The sequence below is a fragment of the Anabrus simplex genome, chromosome 5, assembly GCF_040414725.1.
Source record: "Anabrus simplex isolate iqAnaSimp1 chromosome 5, ASM4041472v1, whole genome shotgun sequence".
Taxonomy (NCBI): domain Eukaryota; kingdom Metazoa; phylum Arthropoda; class Insecta; order Orthoptera; family Tettigoniidae; genus Anabrus; species Anabrus simplex.
In genome coordinates this window covers 20,383,974-20,404,849 of record NC_090269.1, presented here as the reverse complement: position 1 = coordinate 20,404,849, position 20,876 = coordinate 20,383,974, and the positions used below count along the sequence as shown (strand labels likewise).

Below are 20,876 nucleotides of genomic sequence, written 5' to 3'. Positions count from 1 at the left end.
TGCCATGGTAACCTTTAGGTTCGTTGTCGGTCTGTCGGTCACTCAATACAGAGCATGATACCCTCAGAAAATAATACTTTTCTCCCTCATTTGAAGAGTAAGGTAAATTATGAACATAACAAAAGTTATTTATAATGAAGATACGTTTCACATACAGTTCACGGAGTTTACAGAAAATTAATGGTATAAGATAAAATGGAGGAAAAGAATTCTGGTTTTCCTATAAATCTATTCAAAGATTTTTAAAAATGATATGCATATCAAAACCTTCCCAGGGATGAGTAAACAATAAAGATGACGTTTGGTGGAGATCTATTCAGCCGTTTCGCCGTGATGTGGAACAGACAGACACGAAAATTAAAAACCAACGATTCGGTCTTGAATTGACCTAAAAGGGATAAATATGTGAAAAATTGGCAAAAGAAATGAAATTACAGACAGCGGACCTCCTACAACTTTATTTATATAGATACCTGCTATCTCGATCGAGGAGTGACTAGAGAAGTTAACCTCTATGTAATCAACTGAGATTCGTTTTCTGGTTCTGTGCGTAATTTTGGTTTTAAGGAAGGGACGTAAGATGATACTGGACCACCTGCCAAAATAAAAATTAGGCCCCCCCTCAAACAAATGTAAAACCTATGAACAAATTAATATATTTAATTAAATCAGGTAGAAGTAATGCAATATATTGTCGAGTTATATGAACAGAGGGAATATTCGTTATCTTAAGATTATTAAGGAATAATGTTCAATAGGTTCTATTTGACTGCCTGCGTGGTTTAACGACTAAGCTGTTGAACTGCCAACCATGAACCACTTAGATGTTAGTACTTAATTTTAATTGGTTTCATTTTTCAGTAACTACATAACTATACTCTGCAACCGAGACCGAACTCTCGGTTATAATAACTTATTTCATTACAACACAGAAAAATATACAAACGAGATTAAATAAAAAAATCATATAAAGTTTGAAAAATACCAACGGTACAAATGATAAACCTATCATTAACTTCACGCAAAGTGATCTCTTTCGAAACTGAGTTGACTTATTGTTACTACACAAACTTTTTATTAGCATTATACATTGTTGTCAAATGAATGTGTGAAAAACGTTAAATGTTCTGCAAAAGTTATGAGCAATATTATCTCAGGTGCACTACACAGCAAGAAAGTATCATTTTGTATCAATATTCATTGCTGTAATTATTTTTAAATAATTGGGTGCAGGTGTTTTCTGAAGGGCGTGTCACGGTGTTCCGAGAGATGGCAAGGGTAAGCATCTGTTTACATCTGTGGCGTGTTTACCCAACACAATAAACTGCTGTTTGATTCAACCAAGTGGCAATTCTTCTGCGTATATATTGAAAAATAAATATTTCAACTGATTCTACAAACTCGCCCTGATTATTTTCGTGCAGCTTGAGATTAGGTTAGATAGGGTATGTATTATTTTTATTCTTTCGTGACGAGACCGCGGGGCCCCTTAAACGCCCGGGCCGGCTTGCATTGAACGTTACGCCTTTGTTTCAAGGACTGAAGCAGACTGCTCCAAGACAGAAATGAACAAAACGTAACTCTGGGAGCAAGAGCATGGGATGTGATTCTGCCAGCCTTTCCGAACTTACGTCACTCGTAGCTGACCACTGGCCGTTCACTCATACATTTGTCACTTGACTGACTGACTGACTGACTGACTGACTGACTGACTTACCGTACCGTAAACCTTACATACGAGCGTCTACTTTTCCTATTGAAACTAACGGAATCTCGTCGGAGAACAGATCTTCCTGACACAAACTTTCATGCTTAGATCCGTGCAAAGTGCTCAAATTCCTTTACACCATATGTTAAAACATTAACGAAAAACAAAAGTGAAGAGAGGTCTTAAAATACTCAGGGCCGGGCTGAGTGACTCAGACGGTTGAGGCGCTGGCCTTCTGACCCCAACTTGGCAGGTTCGATCCTGGCTCAGTCCGGTGGTATTTGAAGGTGCTCAAATACGTCAGCCCCGTGTCTGTAGATTTATTGGCACGTAAAGGAACTCCTGAGGGACTAAATTCCGGCACCTCAGCGTCTCCGAAAACCGTGAAAGAGTAGTCAGTGGGACGTAAATAAAATAGCATTATTATTAAAATACTTAGGCTACGCTATTTACCCTGTTCCACTATTTTCCCGATTACTCTGCAACATTTTTGCATTAAGATGTTGGCTGCACGTCCTGCACGCGTTATTATTTATTGAACTTCATTTTATGTTGAACACGTAATTTAATATATGAGGGGTGATTCAGAAGTCGTGACAAATACACTTTTCTCTCGAAAATGCTCCAAAATCGGAATTTCACTAAGTACATTTGAAAGTTTACAACAAGAACTTTCTTTTTGCTAGTTATTTTACGTCACACCGACACAGATAGGTCTTATGGCGACGATAGGAGAGGAAAGGCCTAAGAATGGGAAGGAAGCGACCGTGGACTTAATTAAGGTATTAAGGTTAGATCCTGGTGTGGAAATGGGAAACCACGGAAAACCATTTTCAGGACTGCCGACAGTGGGGTTCGAACAAAATACCTCCCAGATGCGAGCTCACAGTTGCGCGCTCCTAACCGCACGGCCAACTTTTTTAAACGTGACACCACACGGGGTACGGAAGCACGAATCCCTGGAGAGGTAAACGAACAAACGTGGTATTCTGATATTCTTGTTTTATTGGTTTAATTCTCGTTCAACCTCAGTCAATATGTACGTAAACTAAAATCCGTTTAACTTCCCTCAAAGTAGTCTCCTCGGTTGTCTCTGGTTCCTTGCCATTGATGACGAAGACAGAAAATACCATCGGCTGCAAGATATTCATCAATGTGCGCTACCTCACGTGAAAATGCTCGTAGGACTTTTTTTTCTACTTGTTGGCAAAGCTTTTCCCACGCAATAGCACCTTCACTTTGGAAATAAGATCGAAATCACGCGGACTTAAATGTACGAACGTTGCTCGAGTTTGTTACTTCCGTTAAGAACCGCTGTCACCTGACACCTTACATAAAGGAACATACTCACGGCCAGAATGATGCACCCGTACCCCATCTGCCGGCAACATTACGAAGTTCAAGTAACGTACTTTAAAATTTATCTACGAGGTGGACTGGCTCGGAAACTATTTACAAGAGGGCTGACGCGGGATTGATACTTGTTAATGAACATCACAGACGATGCTGGAAATGGCCTCATCTGAAGAAGTAATGAACTGAGAGTCCAAATGTCCTGACTCCACTTCACTCAGAAACCACCGGCAGAACTCAACACGCGAAGGTTCGACTGGGCGCTTTAATGCATCCACAACAGTAAATTTGTAAAGATACAGATGCAGGTCCTTTCTAATAATGGTGTCGCACCGACACAGATAGGTCTTCTGGCGATGATGGGATAGGAAAGGCCTAGGAGTTGGAAGGAAGCGGCCGTGGCCTTAATTAAGGTACAGCCCCAGCATTTGCCTGGTGTGGAAATGGGAAACTACGGAAAACCATTTTCAGGGCTGCCGATAGTGGGATTCGAACCTACTATCTCCCGGATGCAAGCTCACAGCCGCGCGCTTCTACACGCACGGCCAACTCGCCCGGTGACGATCTCTTAATTTTCCACTTGCATAGATAAACGGCACGGCGTTGAAATTTCGTCAGACTTCGACCTCTTTTCGGATAGTTACGATTTATATTCGCTACAGAGCCCGTTTCAAGGCATTTTGCCACTAAGTTTTGCATTGCAGACTTTGCTGGACGTTTTCCCAAAACACTTCCAGTCTTAAACTCTTGTGCAAACCGCTCCACACAGGTTCTCCACGAATCGTGCTTCGCATAACACTCGACAATGGACACGCGCTGTTTAATCGTGAGCACCATTTGGTGTTGCATTCAACAGGTCACTGAAGACGACCGCTCATTTCACTCACTCACAGGTAATGACACAGACACCCACTCCGGACAGAGCATATGGGAGATGCGCACGCGCAGACAGTTGACAGCAACCGATTGGTGCACCTAAATCACGGTTTCCAGCATTTCCTGTGAGGGGCAGTTCTCCTGTTCATAAACAAGGGTCAATTCCGCGTCAGTCTTATAAATATTTTCTGGCCCAGTTTTATTTTTCCCACCCTGAATTACATGTTTGGCATTGGCAAATTTTCGTGAAAAATAAATCATTGCCATGACTTCTGGAACAACCCTCGTAAATTAAAATAAGCGATAATGTGCATTGTTTTTTACACAACCACCACATTTGTTCGTAGCAAACGCCACGCACTGCCACGTCCCAATGTACCACAGTGGCCTGAGCGAGGCTCAGCTAACCATCTCTGTAGACAACACAGCTCTGTATCGTACGCTATACTTCATATCGACTCCGAGAAAACAGTCAGAGTCCGCCTCTGTGGTGTAGTGGTTAGTGTGATTAGCTGACACCCCTGGAGGCCCGGGTTCGATTCCCGGCTCTCCCACGACATTTGAAAAGTGGAACGAGGGCTGGAAAGGGGCTACTCAGCCTCGGGAAGTCAACTGAGTGGAGGTGGGTTCAATTCCCACCTCAGCCATCTTCGAAGTGGTTTTCCGTGGTTTCCCACTTGTCCTCGAGGCAAATGTCGGGATGGTACCTAACTTGAGGCCACTGCCTCTTCCTTCCCTCTTCCTTGCCTTTCCCTTCCAATCTTCTCACAAGGCCCCTGTTCAGGATAGCAGGTGATTCCGCCTGGGTGAGGTACTGGTCTTCCTACCCGGTTGTATCCCCGACCCAAAATCTCATGCTCCAGGGCACTGGCGTTGTGCCTGTAGAGAGGGAAAAACCAAACCTGAATGGTAAACTGGTTAAGAAAGAAAGAAACAAAAAAAGAGAACAGTGAGTTCTGCTCTCGTGTTCATCCCTGCTTTAAGGGTGACGTAATACAATTAACACGTCAATAGAGCTAAAATCCCACTCTTACCGAGCTCGATAGCTGCAGTCGGTTAAGTGCGGCCAGTATCCAGTATTCGGGAGATAGTAGGTTCGAACCCCACTGTCGGCAGCCCTGAAAATGGTTTTCCGTGGTTTCCCATTTTCACACCAGGCAAATGCTGCGGCTGTACCTTAATTAAGGCCACGGCCGCTTCCTTCCCACTCCTATCCCTTCCCTGTCCCATCGTCGCCATAAGACCTATCTGTGTCGGTGCGACGTAAAGCAACTAGCAAAAAAAATTCCCACTCTCAGTCATTATACAATAGAAGTGGGTTTCTGTTTTTTTACTATGATAGTTCCTCTAGGTATGTATGCTCGGTCCTCAACCTAAGTCTGGTTCGCTCCTCAACAGCTCCGCCATCAGGGGTGTCATACATGGGTAGGCATCACTCAAGAGGCGTACTAGGTAAATGAGAAGTGAGGTAGTTTCTCCTTGCTTTCCTCACCGAGCCAGAAGTTGCTATTACGTATCAGTCGGCCAAGCCCACTGAAATACATGCATCATCCGAGCCTGTGAGTAACATTTTCACACCATTCATAGCAGGGACTGGCTGCATAAGGAATGACATTACTAGCATTGTTCATACCTCAGTCACTTTCATATTGTCAAAACCAAAGGTAAGACTAAGACAGGTAAATGAAAGTAACAAAATTGCTCTAGCCTATACCAGGAGACATAGTGCACTGTAAACACTAGGTCTCGCCAGTAAAGGCATACTTCTACTAAATATTTTCATTCCTTCCCTGAAGGGGGATGCGGGCCTCCTAGGAGGTGAAGCCGACTCTCAGGCCAGGAGCTTTGTACAAGAAAAGGAGATGTGTGGTAATTATTAACGGCGTGTGGCCTCCGAAGAGTTGACGTCGCACAGGCTACCTGTGCGTCTCTGCGATGGGGCCCTAGCTGATGAATTCTAATGATGAAAACGGCACACAACCTAGCCCGCGCACCATTGGAATTAACCAATGAAGGTTAAATCCCTGACCCGGCTGGGAATAAAACCCGTTACCCTCTGGACCAAAGGTCTGCACGCTAACCATTTAGCCATGGAGTCGGACTAAACTCGTGTCCTCGTCCCGAGGTGGTGCAGCTGTTTTCAGGCACACCCACATTGGAGGTGAGCTTCACGTACCATTTTAACCACTTATCACTGCTATCATTCTTACAGTTTTGGCAGTACCGGGAATTGAATCTGGGCCCCCGAGGACGGCAGCTAATGGTGCTAACCGTTACGCTACGGAAGATGTACGTGAAAGTGAGACGGTTTGCAACTGTGTCCTATACGGTGACGGTGGGAACCAGCCTCTCTCCGTCTCCCAAATGTAGAGGCTTAGAGCCACGGCAGAGCCGCAGTTCGGTTGGTCGCACCACGGACCAGCCGTGGCCACTTGTAGGCTGAAGTCTACTTTGCAACCGTCGACCACCTCCAGGTCAGTACTACTGCAAAAATGTTTTCATTCTTGCCCTGAAGGGGGGGGCGGGCCTCTTAGACGGTAACGCCGTCTCTCAGGTCAGATGATTTGTTACTCCAGGTCAGAGCCGCTTTTAAACTCAGCCCCAATTATTTACGGACAGAAACACTAGAACAGACATTACATCCACACTGATTACGAGATACCAATAAATTACACGAACTTGTTTATCAAGAGAACGTATAGTTCAGTTATTATGAGTTTCGACTTGACGTTTGAGCGCTGCCTTTTGGCGGAGGGTAAGTGAATTAATCAACAGCCAATCATAGACAGCCGATCGCTCCGATAGAGCGCGTTAGACTCCAGTTGCGGTTAGCAGTGTTGTCGATTTGTTGTTTACTGTAACCACGTGCTATCAGCTGTGTGTTGTATTGTGCTCAGTTCTTTTCGCGGTCTTTGTGCTAGGTTGTTGTTCGTTTATATTTCGCAGTTTAGAGTTTATAAATGTATTGTTTAGTATTTTTAATAGTATAGCGCGTTATTTTGTAGTAAATAGTGTGTAAAAGGTGATCTATTTCATATAGTAGCTTACTTTAACATTTCGTTCGGTAGTTATGTAGTAGGTTAATTTTAGGCCCGTGTGCGAATTTGATGTTCTGTCATGTCGACGCCTACGTTTAAGGATGAAGCTCCCAAGAGAAGAAAGCCCTTCGGACGAGGTACTCCACTAAGGAGCCGGGCCCGGGAAATTGTTTGTAATGTTAGAGAGTCATTCTTGACAAAGCACCAACAATGGCGGCTAGAAAGAATGAGTTGATTAAGTGGTTGAAGGAGCACAATATTTCGGTTCGCGATGACATGGGGAAGGGGATCTTACGCATCTCTTGAAACAAAACAAGCCCCAGTACCCAGTTTATGTGGTGGATAGCCAGAAGGAAAGTAGTTCAGACGATTATGTTTATTATCTCTTTAGGGTCAAGCGAGAGTGAAACCTCAACAGACGATGACAATGCCAATAGAGACTGAGAAATGAGTGGTATATTCGCTTTGTAGGATTATTTCCTTCGTTACGGGAAACTGAATCTAACAGCAACGCGAGATCTTCTACGTGGTGAGTAGAAATTTAATTTAATTTTCTCACGGGTTATCTGTTCGAGCATTGACATATTTTTATCTTGTAGCCTTATCCTAAATATGTTGTGCATTATTGACCTTACCTGAATCATGTATGTTGCTACAAAGAATAACCGATTATGGACTTTTTACATTTCTGTTCATGTTGTGTAACGTAAATCACCTGTTTGTATTCGTGGCAATTTGGCACCACCGGCTGACTTCCGGCTAACTGTCAAGTCGAAACTCATAAAAACGGAACTATAAGTTCCTTTTTGAAAAAGCAATAACAGAAACTGTATAACAAATTCCGAAAAGTGAAAATCCACATCCGATTCCCAGTCGTTCAACCGAGTCAGAAATGGAATGAAGTCCCATCCGGCGACTAGGATAGGAATCGTGCCGGCTACCAAAGCCTGTCGCACTCCTCTGGAACAATGATTAATGACTGACAGATGAAATAAAATGAAGTGGAATTGGAGAGAGTTGCTGGAATGAAAGATGATAGGGAAAACCGGAGTACCCGGAGAAATCTCTGTTGCATCTCCGCTTTGTCCAACACATATGGAGTGACCGGGGTTTGAACCACGGACCCATCGTGAGAGGTCAGTGCACTGCCATCTGAGACACGGAGGATCTTCAACAAATTCTGAATTTAACTAGTAATTAGAAAGAAACCACTCAGCACTGATATTAAGCCTCAACATGCTTCTGCTAAAGTTCTTCCTTCGTAATAAAAGTAATGGGCTACGGTAGGAAAAACTTATTCTTAATTTTCCGCCTAGAAGAAAGAGATGCACTGATGAGTGTTTGTGAGGCGATTCCCCCATTCAGTTTAATGGGATGAGTGCTGAGTGTACTGCGATAATACATATGAAGCTCTACAACATCTACCTCGCCCGCACAATGGGAAGCCTGTCTGGAGATACGTGTTACCGTCTGTCTTAGTTTTAATTAGCTTTGAAACCCTAGCGCTGTGTAAACAACACCTTGTCGATCCCAGACAACTTTCCAAGGATTACCTCCGTGCCGTGCAACATGATAACGTTTCATAGGGTTAGTCTTCACTGAATGAAGATTTGTCTAACGGGTCACATTTTCTCTCTACGAAGACCGAGGTGCGCATAGATAGCGCAGTTGGTTAGAAGTGGTGGTGGTGGTGATTGTTTTAATAGGAAGTACAACTAGGACACCTTCCTCTATATAACACTAATCAGAGAGGAAAAATGGAAGGGATCCGACAACTTCGAAAAATGAAGGTATCGGCCAAAGGAAGTCAAGGGCCACGAAGGGCGTGAAAATGAAAGACTCCCTAGCCCTCGCAAACCTAATAGCGTCGGGACGAGGATAGGTGAAAGTGAGGAGCCTGGCACAAGTAAGGCAGGGGATACCGTGGGTATTATTCTACCGCCCCCACCCACAGGGGGGAGTTGGTTAGAAGCTCGCTTCCGGTGTTCAAGTTTAACGGGTCAAGTTCTTGAACAATAGTTAAATTGAAAGAAGGAACTGATCTTCAGTTTGTAGAAGGTATGCGCAACTCATCTAATAATAATAATAATAATAATAATAATAATAATAATCATTCCAGCCACTGACCATTCTATTGAAAACGTGCAACTGAGGTGGTTAAAAAGGACACGTAGGAGAAAGCTCATTTTGGAGAGAAAAAAAAAGGAAATAACATATCTGTGTTTTTCTTTGATGTTATTTATTTTCCATACTGAAGCGTTTGTTTTTATTTACAATATTTAATTCATACATGAATAATTCATGTAAACTATGACTTAAATGGCTCATAAATTAAACAAATAGGAAATTTTAAATCATTATTATGAGCCCCTCTTACGCAGACATCATTTTCGGTGGTAAAATTCAATGTACAAGACTCAAATACAGCACCTTAAATGAAATGCAGTCCAATTTAATAAATATTGAGTTTGTAGAAAAATAACGTAACTACAAGAGATCAGTATTGACTGAGAATATACTGCTTCATTTACCGTTCACTTCCTTTTGGTTGATGTCCGTGGGGGCGGTATTTTCAATGGTAAAATTTGCTTGTCTGTAAAAACATTTCAAAATACGAAAAAGTTTTAAATTTGCAGTGAAGGTGCGAGACATAGAACATGACCACCTGTCATTGTGTTTATGATTACATACTGCATTATTGTGAATGGGACATTATTTCTGGATACTGGCTTGCCCAAAAAGTTTGGTAATAAAAGCTTATCCCAGTCTGGCAGTAGGTCCACATCCATTGTAACTTCAAAATGGAGGAGGATTTCTGCGGCACAATGTTAATTTACTGTCTGAAAACTCCAAAGTTCCTATCGCACTGTGAGAAGCTGTGAGCACAAACTGGGAAAAGTTGCACAGCTAACTTTAAACAGATGTAACAACACCAGTTTTCAACATATCCCGCTGAATCTTTCGCCATTATTAAGTAGAGAAAATTATTTAATTTATTTTCCGGGTTGAACCGTGTTGTACTTGTACGCATATCACGTACAGTTTGCCCGGATCGAGTAGGGGTATTTCAGTCGCCTTGACAATGAATACTGCAATGTATTCGAAACGTCGGCAAACTGTACGTGATATGCGTACAAGTACAACACGGTTCAACCCGGAAAATAAATTAAATAATTCTTCACACCGTGGAAGCTTCACTTCTAAGTAGAGAAAATGATGGTCAGACATATTTTGCTAGTTGCTTTACGTCGCACCGACACAGATAGGTCTTGTGGCGACGATGGGAAAGGAAAGGCCTAGGAATGGGAAGGAAGTGGCCGTGGTCTTAATTAAGATACAGCCCCAGCATTTTCCTGGTGTGAAAATGGGAAACCACCGAAAACCATCTTCAGGGCTGCCGACAGTGAGGTTTGAACCCACTATCTCCCGGATGCGAGCTCACAGCTGCACGCTCCTAACCGCACGGCCAAATCGCCAGGTGTGTATTTTGCTTAAAACGGACCAGTAGGTCTATGTGCCCTTTTTTACGATGACCACCTCAGTTAATACTATTCATTAATACTTTTCACTGCACAGTTCATTAAATCGAAACAATCCTCTTTCCACACGCTAGGGAATGATATCTAACATGCGGTTTCCCACACCACCTACATTTACAGTCTGACGTCGGCTCGTGAAATTTAGTATTTCTAAAATCGATGTATTGCGAAATGCGTAATTGTGTGCCTTAGTTCGTAATATGAGCATTTCCGCTCATTGGATATCATAGCGTCTGTGGTGTAGAAATCTAAAGATATTTCTTTCTTGTTTTCCCGTAGATCCTGAAACAATGCGCTGCTTTGAGTTGTAGATATGTAACATCTAGTATCTCAAATCTTCTATGAAAAAGGGTTTATCTTGCCGTCTGCTCTACCACTTTTGACGGGGAATATTTTGATATACATAGGATTCACTTGAAACAGATGGACTTTACTTGTTCTAGCTTCTGCAGATCACTCTTAGCTAAATACTGTCATGCTAACTCTTGACCAGACGTCGCTATTTGAACAATCTTGAACATGAATAGTTGTAGCGGTCCGTAGTCCATTGCTTTAACCGTTGCGCTATCAGCGCTCCACCGTCGGCTGTCCTGAGAATGGTTTTCCTTGGTTTTCCGTTCTCCTGCACTAAGGCGAATGTCGGGCCAGTTCCTAGTATAGGCCACGGCCGCCAACCCTCTCATATTCTCCGCACATCTCCTTCTCCGACACAAATCTCCTGGCCTGAGAGACGGCGTTACCGTCTGGGAGGCCCACCGCCCCCTTGTAGGACGGCATGAAGACGTTTTAGTAGTAGTAGTAGTAGTAAATAGTTTACTTGCTGTGATTAAGGAGAGCAGAAAATTCTTATAGCATTATTAGAATTATTATTGTCGTCTTTCGGAGACTAAGTTTTAGGTCATTGACACTTATCACAACCACAGTCATATGCAGGGTGGTTGGAAACAACGTGGATTAGGTATATGAGCGTTAAAAATAATTATACAGGGTTATTCACCTAACATATTACACGCAAATAACTTCTAAACCATTAAAGATATCAGCATTCTGTTTTCATATTCGTAAATGGTACGCAGGGTCTTGTAATATAACGTGCTACATAGTCTCATGGGGTGATTAACAACCGAGATATTGATACTAACTCCATATTTTAAAATGGAATGGCACAAATTCATGCAGCTAATTTAAAAGTTTATCTGCGTATAAGTTCAAATATGTAAGTATTTTCAAAATCGGACAATTACTTTTTGAGATATAAGTAAGAACAGCATGCGCTGTTTTGCATGCCGCATCAGACGGCGTGAAGTCGGGCAAGGACATATTGAGGCGCAAGCAGTTTCCTGGGAGTAAGTTCAGCCACAGAACGGATACCAGGCATGTAAGCACCTCGTACACATGTGAGGGTTGGCAAAGTGTGTACGACAGACGAACACATGACAGGACAGAAAGGGTTGATGTGTTTAAAAGGAGTAGAATAAGTACTTTGCCTTGAAAGGAACATAACAAAAGCTATAATTGTCACTGGTTTTAGTGTACAGTTCATACTACTCTATGAGTGGAGAAATAAACATAACACAAAACACCGGAAGACCTCCTTCTAGAAAAGCAAATGTTCAGGGCTGGTCGTAGTGAGATGGCAGCAACACTATTATTTAATGTTTTATTTTACACGCATTAATGTCCGCAGAGCTCCAGCGCGACTGTAGTAGCGTGCATTCGGGGAGAGTAGGTTCAAGTCCTGCCTCGCCCAACCTGAAAGTGATTTTCATGATGTCCCATGTTCAACACCAGGCAAAAACCGGATATGTACCTTTGTGATAGGCCACGGCCGACTTCCTTTCCAAATCTTTCCCATTCCCATCCGTGAGAAAAAACACTAAATTGAGCGCAACCTATTACATGTCAAAACAATACAACTTTAATCTTCCTTCCCCGTTGTGTGTTCGCCAGTCATACAATAACGTTGCATACCCAGGGTATGTTACGGTACATCACATTATGTTTACAGTGCATGCCTGATATCCGTTCTGTGGCTGGAATCAAGGCCAGGAAACAGCTTGCGCCTCAATATGTCCTTGCCCGACTTCACGCCGTGTAATGCGGCATGCAAAACAGCACTTGCTGTTCTTACTTATATCTCAAAAAGTAACTGTCCGATTTTGAAAATACATATTTGAACTTGAACGCAGTTCAGCTTTTAGGCCAGTTGTATGAATTTGAGCCATTCTATTTAAAAAATATGGAGTTAGTATCAATATCTCGGTTGTTAATCACCCCATGAGACTAAGTAGCACGTTATATTACACGGCCCTGGGTGCCATTTACGAATATGAAAACAGAATGCTGATATCTTTAATGGTTTAGAAGTTATTTCTGTGTAACATGTTAGGTGAATAACCCTGTATATCTCGCACTGTTGTCATTTTATCAACCTCTGAATTTAGCCAATCAGATCGATTCAAATAAGCTTTAAGCGGCAGTGTTGTTAAACGAGCACGTGACTTGAGAGCCATGCCGAGAAATCGGCACCAAACACAAACCCAATGTGGCTTTCAGCCAGTGTCAGCGTAGCGCACTTGTTATGGCGAGATTCTGCCTGCTCGGAGGTTTGTATTCAAACCCCTTCCCTGGCGAAGTTTTATTCTTCGACTGGTGCTCTCATGCTGGTGAGCATCTGATTCTTAGAACTCGTGCAGTGGAAAATTAACAAACGTGGACTTGGTCACTTGTACCGCTAAGCTCGCTTCAGTACATGCTAAGTAGTCATCGATAATGCAAGTATAATCTCGGGATGCTTAAAATCAATGCCAGTGCAGAAACTGTACCCGATTGTTGGAATAGTCCCACCCATCATCCGGAGGGCCACTGCTGCTCACGTTAAGAGAACAAAGCAGTAGAATGGCCATCGAGAAATATTCCATGGTCACCAAGCTGCAAGGTCTCGCCTCAGATTTTCTTTGCTAATATTCTGCCTCTGGAGAGAACACCGGAGATAACTCGTCTTAATAGGCGAAGGAGCTCACTGCCCACAGACATGTCACCAAAGGAAGAACTAGCTCCAGGCGCCGACCTACCTTGCCGTGTATGGAGGTCCCTCATTCGCTTAAGACTAAATTACTAGGTAGAGAAAAAATACGAGGGCTGTAAATAAAGTAGTGGCTACGTAGTCCAGACACCATCAGGAGATCTGGCACGCACAAATAAGATATGTAAGCGGTCAGGTGGCGCTGTTTTCGATGTGTAGTGTGCATTTGGCGGGCATCCAGTTGGGAGTGTTGTTGCTGTGTGGCGTTGAAGTGAAGAGTGTCGATTTCATCGCTCTAAAGCATGTTTTCAAACGGTAATCATTGATCAGTGTTGGTGGATAAAAATCGAGGTCGCCCATGGCAAAATTACGTCAGAATGTTATCGAGGATTACGTGAAGCCTGTGGCGAGAGTGCATTACCGTACTGGACGGTTGCAGATGGGTCAAGGCGTTTCGTGCGAATTGGAATGAGACTGCGGATTTGCGCCGCACAGGTCGGCCATCCATTCCTCAAGATCAGATTGATGCTGTGAGTGGTCCCGCCTCCATAGACCATCGATGGACTGTCCGGGAATTATCCACAGAGGTTGGGCTCGGTCATCAAACGGTGTACAACACACCGACAAAATGTCTTAACACGAGGAAAACTGCGTCCCGTTGGGTTCCACGTCAACTCACCGACGTACAGAAATGGCACCGGTATGCACTGGCTGGCATCCACCTGAACAGATACCACTACGAAGGAGACGCATTTCTGCAAGGTATTGTCGCCATTGATGAGACGTCGGCACAAGCCTACGAGCCTGAATTAAAGAGTCAGTCGAATGAATTGCGTCGCCCACGTTCGCCACGTACACAGAAATGTCGACAGGAACCCAGTCGGGTGAAGCTTATACTGATTGTTGCATACGACTACGAGGGTGTTGTCAAGCCGTCAAACAGTGAGCTACTGGAGCGACATCTGTGTCCAGCTATGCGGCGCGAACGTCCACGTTCTTTGCGAGACGATCGCCCTGCAAACAATGTCAAGCTCTTATTGCAACGGTGGCATTGGGAGGTCTTGGAACAACCTCCGTACTCAACAGACACGAGCCCTTGTGATTTTAGAAGATGAAGAAACCACTCGATGCCTGACGTGACATCTGTACAACGCGCAGGAAGCTCCGTCACTGACATCAAGAGAAAACGCCTTGCCGACGGTCCCTAACGGCTTCCCGTCATTTGGTAAATGGTAATAGACTTTGCAGATGATTACATTGGAGGAATGTAATGCAACTGTACTTGTTAGTTCATTAAATATCGCGTTCTATCAATATTGCCAATATTTCATTTACAGCCCTCGTACAGTAGATGAACAAGAGAACTGTTATTTCATGATGTGCGATTAAGAACGCTGACTCCCTTGATTCTGAAAGCAGTTTACTGATGACCAGCATTATATAATATTAAGTATAATGAGCCAATTCTATATGTAAACACATTTTCTTATACAGCCACTATAGCATTAGATTCTGTGAGTAAGCTTCACCACAACTTCAACGTGGAAAAGTGTTCTGTTTAATTAATATGCTAATCTGAGTACTTAAAGTTGTTTTACGTAGTAATTCTCTAAATTACGAACCTATTAGCTCGCTTTCAAATTGTTTCTCTTTATATAATGCCCATTCTGAACAGCGTGCGATTCTTCTCTTCAAGTTGTATAATTTGTCCGATATTTCAATTTCACCGTATAATTGCAAACATTAACAAACTCCTTAGCTTGGATAAACACATTACACGTATTATAAATGAAACATTTCCACACCTGGCAAATGCTGGGGCTGTACCTTAATTAAGGCCACGGCCGCTTCCTTCCCACTCCTAGCCCTTTCCTGTCCCATCGTCGCCGTAACACCTATCTGTGTCGGTGTGACGTAAAACAACTAGCCCCCATAAATGAAACTCCATCAAACACGTTCGATTTATTTATTCTGTACCTTTATGGGGTACGAAATTCTGTAGTAAAATTATAATGTTGGAGTGATCTACACTTTCTCTTAATAGTGTATTTCCATGAATCTCCAGAAAAATATCACGTTTCCTTTTGCTAGGTGTGTATTCTTCTCTGGTTTTTATTATACAGGGTGTTTCAAAAAGGACTTTACAAATTTGACAGCTCATAGTTATTTATTCATTTTACTTACAGAAATGGTTTTGGTGTCATCTTGACTGGCATTAGATCAACTTTTACCTAAACAGGTTGAATGTGACCTCCATCGGTCATGGGGCACACACCCCATCTGGAGTCGATTTCTTGCCAAACTCGCTGCAGCATGTCAGGCGTGACTCATTCAATTGCGATGCAGATTCTACGTCTGAGTTCTGGTAGAGAAGCCGGTAAGTGTGGAACAAACACTGTATCCTTGACGAATCCCCACAAGAAAAAGTCAAGAGGTGTCAGGTCTGGTGAGCGTGGGGGCCATGCAATTGGTGCACCTCATCCAATCCACTTACCCGGAAAGCGTACATTCAGAAAATCCCGGACGTCGGAGAGGTAGTGTGGCGGTACGCCATCCTGCATGAAGTGTATGCTGAGTTCTTGGTCATCAGCGTCAATTTGCATGATTAAAAAGTTTTCCAGCATATCTAAGTACACTATTCCGTTGATAGTTTTCTCACTGAAGAAGAAAGGCCCGTAAACTTTGCTCTTGCTCAATGCACAAAACACGTTCAATTTTGGGCTATCACGTTCATGTTCTAGCACTTTCACTGGATTTTCAATGCCCCAGATCCTACAGTTGTGTCTATTAACTTTACCACTTAAGTGAAAAATTGCCTCATCGCTAAAGATAATCTTTCCAATAAAATGTTCATCTTCTTCCAACCGATGTAACATGTCCACACAAAATTCCTTACGAGCAATCTTATCAGTGTCCTTTAGTTGCTGTGCCATTGTGAACTTGTATGGTTTGAGATGTAACTGTTTTCTCAACACACGTCAAATAGTCGTATGTGCAACGCCCAGCTCTCGAGAAGCACGCCGTGTCGATTTTCGAGGACTGCGCTCAAAGCGTTGTCTCACTTGCTCCGCGACATCGTCAGACGTACGTGGACGACCTGAGGATTTTTATGGCTTACCGAACATTGAGTTTCAATAAAGCACTTATGCCACTCATAAGTAGTAGACCTACTGGGAGGATCTTTACCATACTTTGTACGAAAATTACGTTGCACAGTTGTCGCCGACTTCGAATCTTCAAACCAAAACGGAACCGGTGAAGCCAGCCATCTTTGCTGCAAATGCCGCTAGCGCTTGCAGTGGCGTGCTTCTGTACTAGCGTACCACGTGAGTCAAAACTTGATCAATAAATCAATCAATACTGATCTGCATTTAGGGCATTCGCCCAGGTGGCAGATTCCCTATCTGTTGCTTTCCTAGCCTTTTCCGAAATGATTTCAAAGAAATTGGAAATTTATTGAACATCTCCCTTGGTAAGTTATTCCAATCCCTAACTCCCCTTCCTATAAATGAATATTTGCCCCAGTTTGTCCTCTTGAATTCCAACCTTACCTTCATATTGTGATCTTTCCTACTTTTATAAACGCCATTCAAACGTATTCGTCTACTAATGTCATTCCACGCCATCTCTCCGCTGACAGCTCGGAACATACCACTTAGTCGAGCAGCTCTTCTTCTTTCTCTCAATTCTTCCCAACCCAAACATTGCAACATTTTTGTAACGCTACTCTTTTGTCGGAAATCACCCAGAACAAATCGAGCTGCTTTTCTTTAGATTTTTTCCAGTTCTTGAATCAGGTAATCCTGGTGAGGGTCCCATACACTGGAACCATACTCTAGTTGGGGTCTTACCAGAGACTTATATGCACTCTCCTTTACATCCTTACTACAACCCCTAAACACCCTCATAACCATGTGCAGCGATCTGTACCCTTTATTTACAATCCCATTTATGTGATTACCCCAATGAAGATCTTTCCTTATATTAACACGTAGATACTTACAATGATCCCCAAAAGGAACTTTCACCCCATCAACGCAGTAATTAAAACTGAGAGGACTTTTCCTATTTGTGAAACTCACAACCTGACTTTTAACCCCGTTTATCAACATACCATTGCCTGCTGTCCATCTCACAACATTTTCGAGGTCACGTTGCAGTTGCTCACAATCTTGTAACTTATTTATCACTCTATAGAGAATAACATCATCCGCAAAAAGCCTTACCTCCGATTCCACTCCTTTACTCATATCATTTATATATATAAGAAAACATAAAGGTCCGATAACACTGCCCTGAGGAACTCCCTTCTCAACTATTACAGGGTCAGACAAAGCTTCACCTACTCTAACTCTCTGAGATCTATTTTCTAGAAATATAGCAACCCATTCAGTCACTCTTTTGTCTAGTCCAATTGCACTCATTTTTTCCGGTAGTCTCCCATGATCCACCCTATCAAATGCTTTAGACATGTCAATCGCGATACAGTCCATTTGACCTCCAGAATCCAAGATATCTGCTATATCTTGCTGGAATCCTACAAGTTGAGCTTCAGTGGAATAACCTTTCCTAAAACCGAATTGCCTTCTATCGAACCAGTTATTAATTTCACAAACATGTCTAATATAACCAGAAAGAATTCCTTCCCAAAGCTTACATACAATGCATGTCAAACTTGTTGTTTGTTCATATTTGTTCATATTTTTGTCCCTGCCCCCAGTTATAATTCCCAATCGCTGCTACTGGGCCTGCGAAGCACAGCAGTGGTCATTCGCTTGTGATCTAGCTTAGCAAATACGGCGAGTTCTTCAACTTGAATCGTGCACCCGGAAGTAACACCTCATTTGCTCGGAAAGAAAAGTTTTCTGCGCCAATTCGATTATACCACCGTTCTTTATCACTCGCACACATTTATTGATAGATGGACACCCTAGTGCTGAATCGGTCGACCTCGGCAATCTTCGAGATTCGTATTGGCAACCTTTGAAACACAAACTATGAATCGCTTGAGCATCGCTGTGCGACATCTGGCGTACACTTATGTAGTAGTACAATTGTTGTTTACACAGCAAAGCCAAACTGTAGAATTCATGCTAGGAACAAGATTCGCATCGAGAAATGTTATATAATGTGTGTGTGACACAGTTCTTGGCTTAAGATAATAAAGGTTTAGAAAATTCATGTCGATCGATCATATTATCGATTCAATTCAGATTTCATTTCCATTCAGTTGGCGGTATTACCGGAACCAGGAGAGCTTCCTCCTTGATCCTCAACCCCGTACACAAATCTATCACTAAAAAGTCTGCCAGTAATACATACCACAAAAAGCATTCCGGATTGTTTTTGTCGGCATAATTTAGATACACCCTGTACTTTGATGAATAATGCACGGGAATTGAGAGTGTAGAAGTCGATCGTGTGATATATTCATGAGAGGAGGAGAGTAAATTACCAAAAAAATCGGATTTTAATTTTTAACCTTAAAAATCACCAGATTCTTCCTTTTTCAAATCACATCATCAGTTTTGCTCTAACACCATTTTAAAGCTCTAAATGCCGGATTTAACGGATAGCGGTATGACATATGTAGATCAAATATCCGCCGCTTTCTCTTACGTTTTAATCGCATCTGATTAATCCTTCTGACTCGGGGACTGGGTGTTTATATTTATCTCAACACTTTCCTCTTCATATTCAGACAAAACACTACACTACCAACCACCAAAGAAACGCGCAATAGTGATTCCATCCCCCATACAGGGTTGGCGTCAGAAAGGGCATCCGGCCGTAAAACAGAGCCAAATCCATATGTGCTACATAGTTCGCACCCGTGACCCCACAGATGTGGGAAAGGCGGTGGAGGAAGAAGACACCTGACTGCAGAACCCAGAGTTATTATCAGGGTTACGAATTTTAGGTGCGCACCTTTTATGTTAAGGTAAATGAAAGCTATTCGGAAAGATATCACAGTGTGAAATTTTGTTTCTAGTTGCGAAGCACAGCAGTGGTCATTCGCCTGTGATTTAGCTTAGCACCTTTTTCCCTTTTTTGGACCATTTATCCCTTTTTCCCCCAACCAAGTCCATTATCCCCTTTTTCCTCCTCTTTTAAGTTCAATTCCAATTTATTCTATAAGATTTCTAATCAATATAAAATATTTAACTTACAATTAACGTCTCTCATGTTCCGGGCTGAGTAGCTCAGACGTTTGAGGCGCTGGCCTTCTGACCCCAACTTGGCAGGTACGATCCTGGCTCAGTCCGATGGTATTTGAAGGTGCTGAAATACGACAGCCTCGTGTCGGTAGATTTACTGGCACGTAAAAGAACTCCTGCGGGACAAAATTCCGGCACCTCGGCATCTCCCAAAACCGTAAAAGTAGTTAGTGGGACGTAAAGCAAAATAACATTATTATTATTATTATTATTATTATTATTATTATTATTATTATTATTATTATTATTATTATTATTATTATTAATTAACGTCTCCTCAGCTGGCTGTGTACGTGCGAATTGTAAGCCTACCTCTTTCAGTAAACATCGCGCGGCAGTTGAAAGCACTCCTGAAACAATGGGAAATAAGTGTGTATTCGACAAAACCTCTTTCTCTCGCTTTACTGCTACAATGTAGCCCGCAATAATGCAGTTGGCAATGAGTGATTCTATCCCACGAGAATCAGTAGCCTGCTGTTCGTGAAAGTGAGTTTGTCACTGTGAGAGACGTCATCTGTTCGCATGGAGGCGGAGGCTGGTGACGCAGAGATGTCAGCAACCGCACCCGCTTAGTTCCGAGAGTTGAGACGGGGTTCTGCTCGAAGCTACTAGAAATCGTTGAGACTGCAGTTCCAGTATGAATAAGAACATTCTTGTAACTGTCGCGATGTTATAAGAGAGTGTGGACAGCAAGTGAGCGAGTGAGCGCAAGAGTGAGTTGGGTGATAGTGGCATTGTGTTAGCAAGAACTGGTGTTAGCACTTTGTTACATTACTAAACGAGTGTACTATTAAATTTTACCATGCCAAAGGTGTCCAGTGCCCGTTTCATTGCTCTGGCTCAGGAATTCAAACAAGATTTCATATACACTGATGGAACTGTTATACGATGTATTATTTTTGAATCAAGAATTTTTTTAGATGAAAAACACTAGCTAGATCGCATCGGACAACACATTTCCAGCTCTAAGAATCAAATGAATAAGACTCTTCTAGAAAACAAATCGCGGCAGCCTCTGTTATGAAATGCATTTCAACAGAGTTCTTCAAAAAGCCAAAGTTTGAAGGAATTAAACATTGATATGTGTGCATCTCTTACACAAGCAGGAATTCCACTCAA

General features: G+C 42.6%; 1 protein-coding gene and 1 pseudogene across 1 annotated transcript in view; one reads left to right on the top strand and one right to left on the bottom strand.

Moving 5' to 3' along the window:
• Positions 1 to 20,876, top strand: part of LOC136874332 (cell adhesion molecule Dscam2) — a 1,095,748-nt gene that overhangs the window by 377,706 nt on the left and 697,166 nt on the right. The window lies entirely within an intron of this gene.
• LOC137500937 (uncharacterized) lies at positions 15,800 to 18,873 on the bottom strand (annotated as a pseudogene).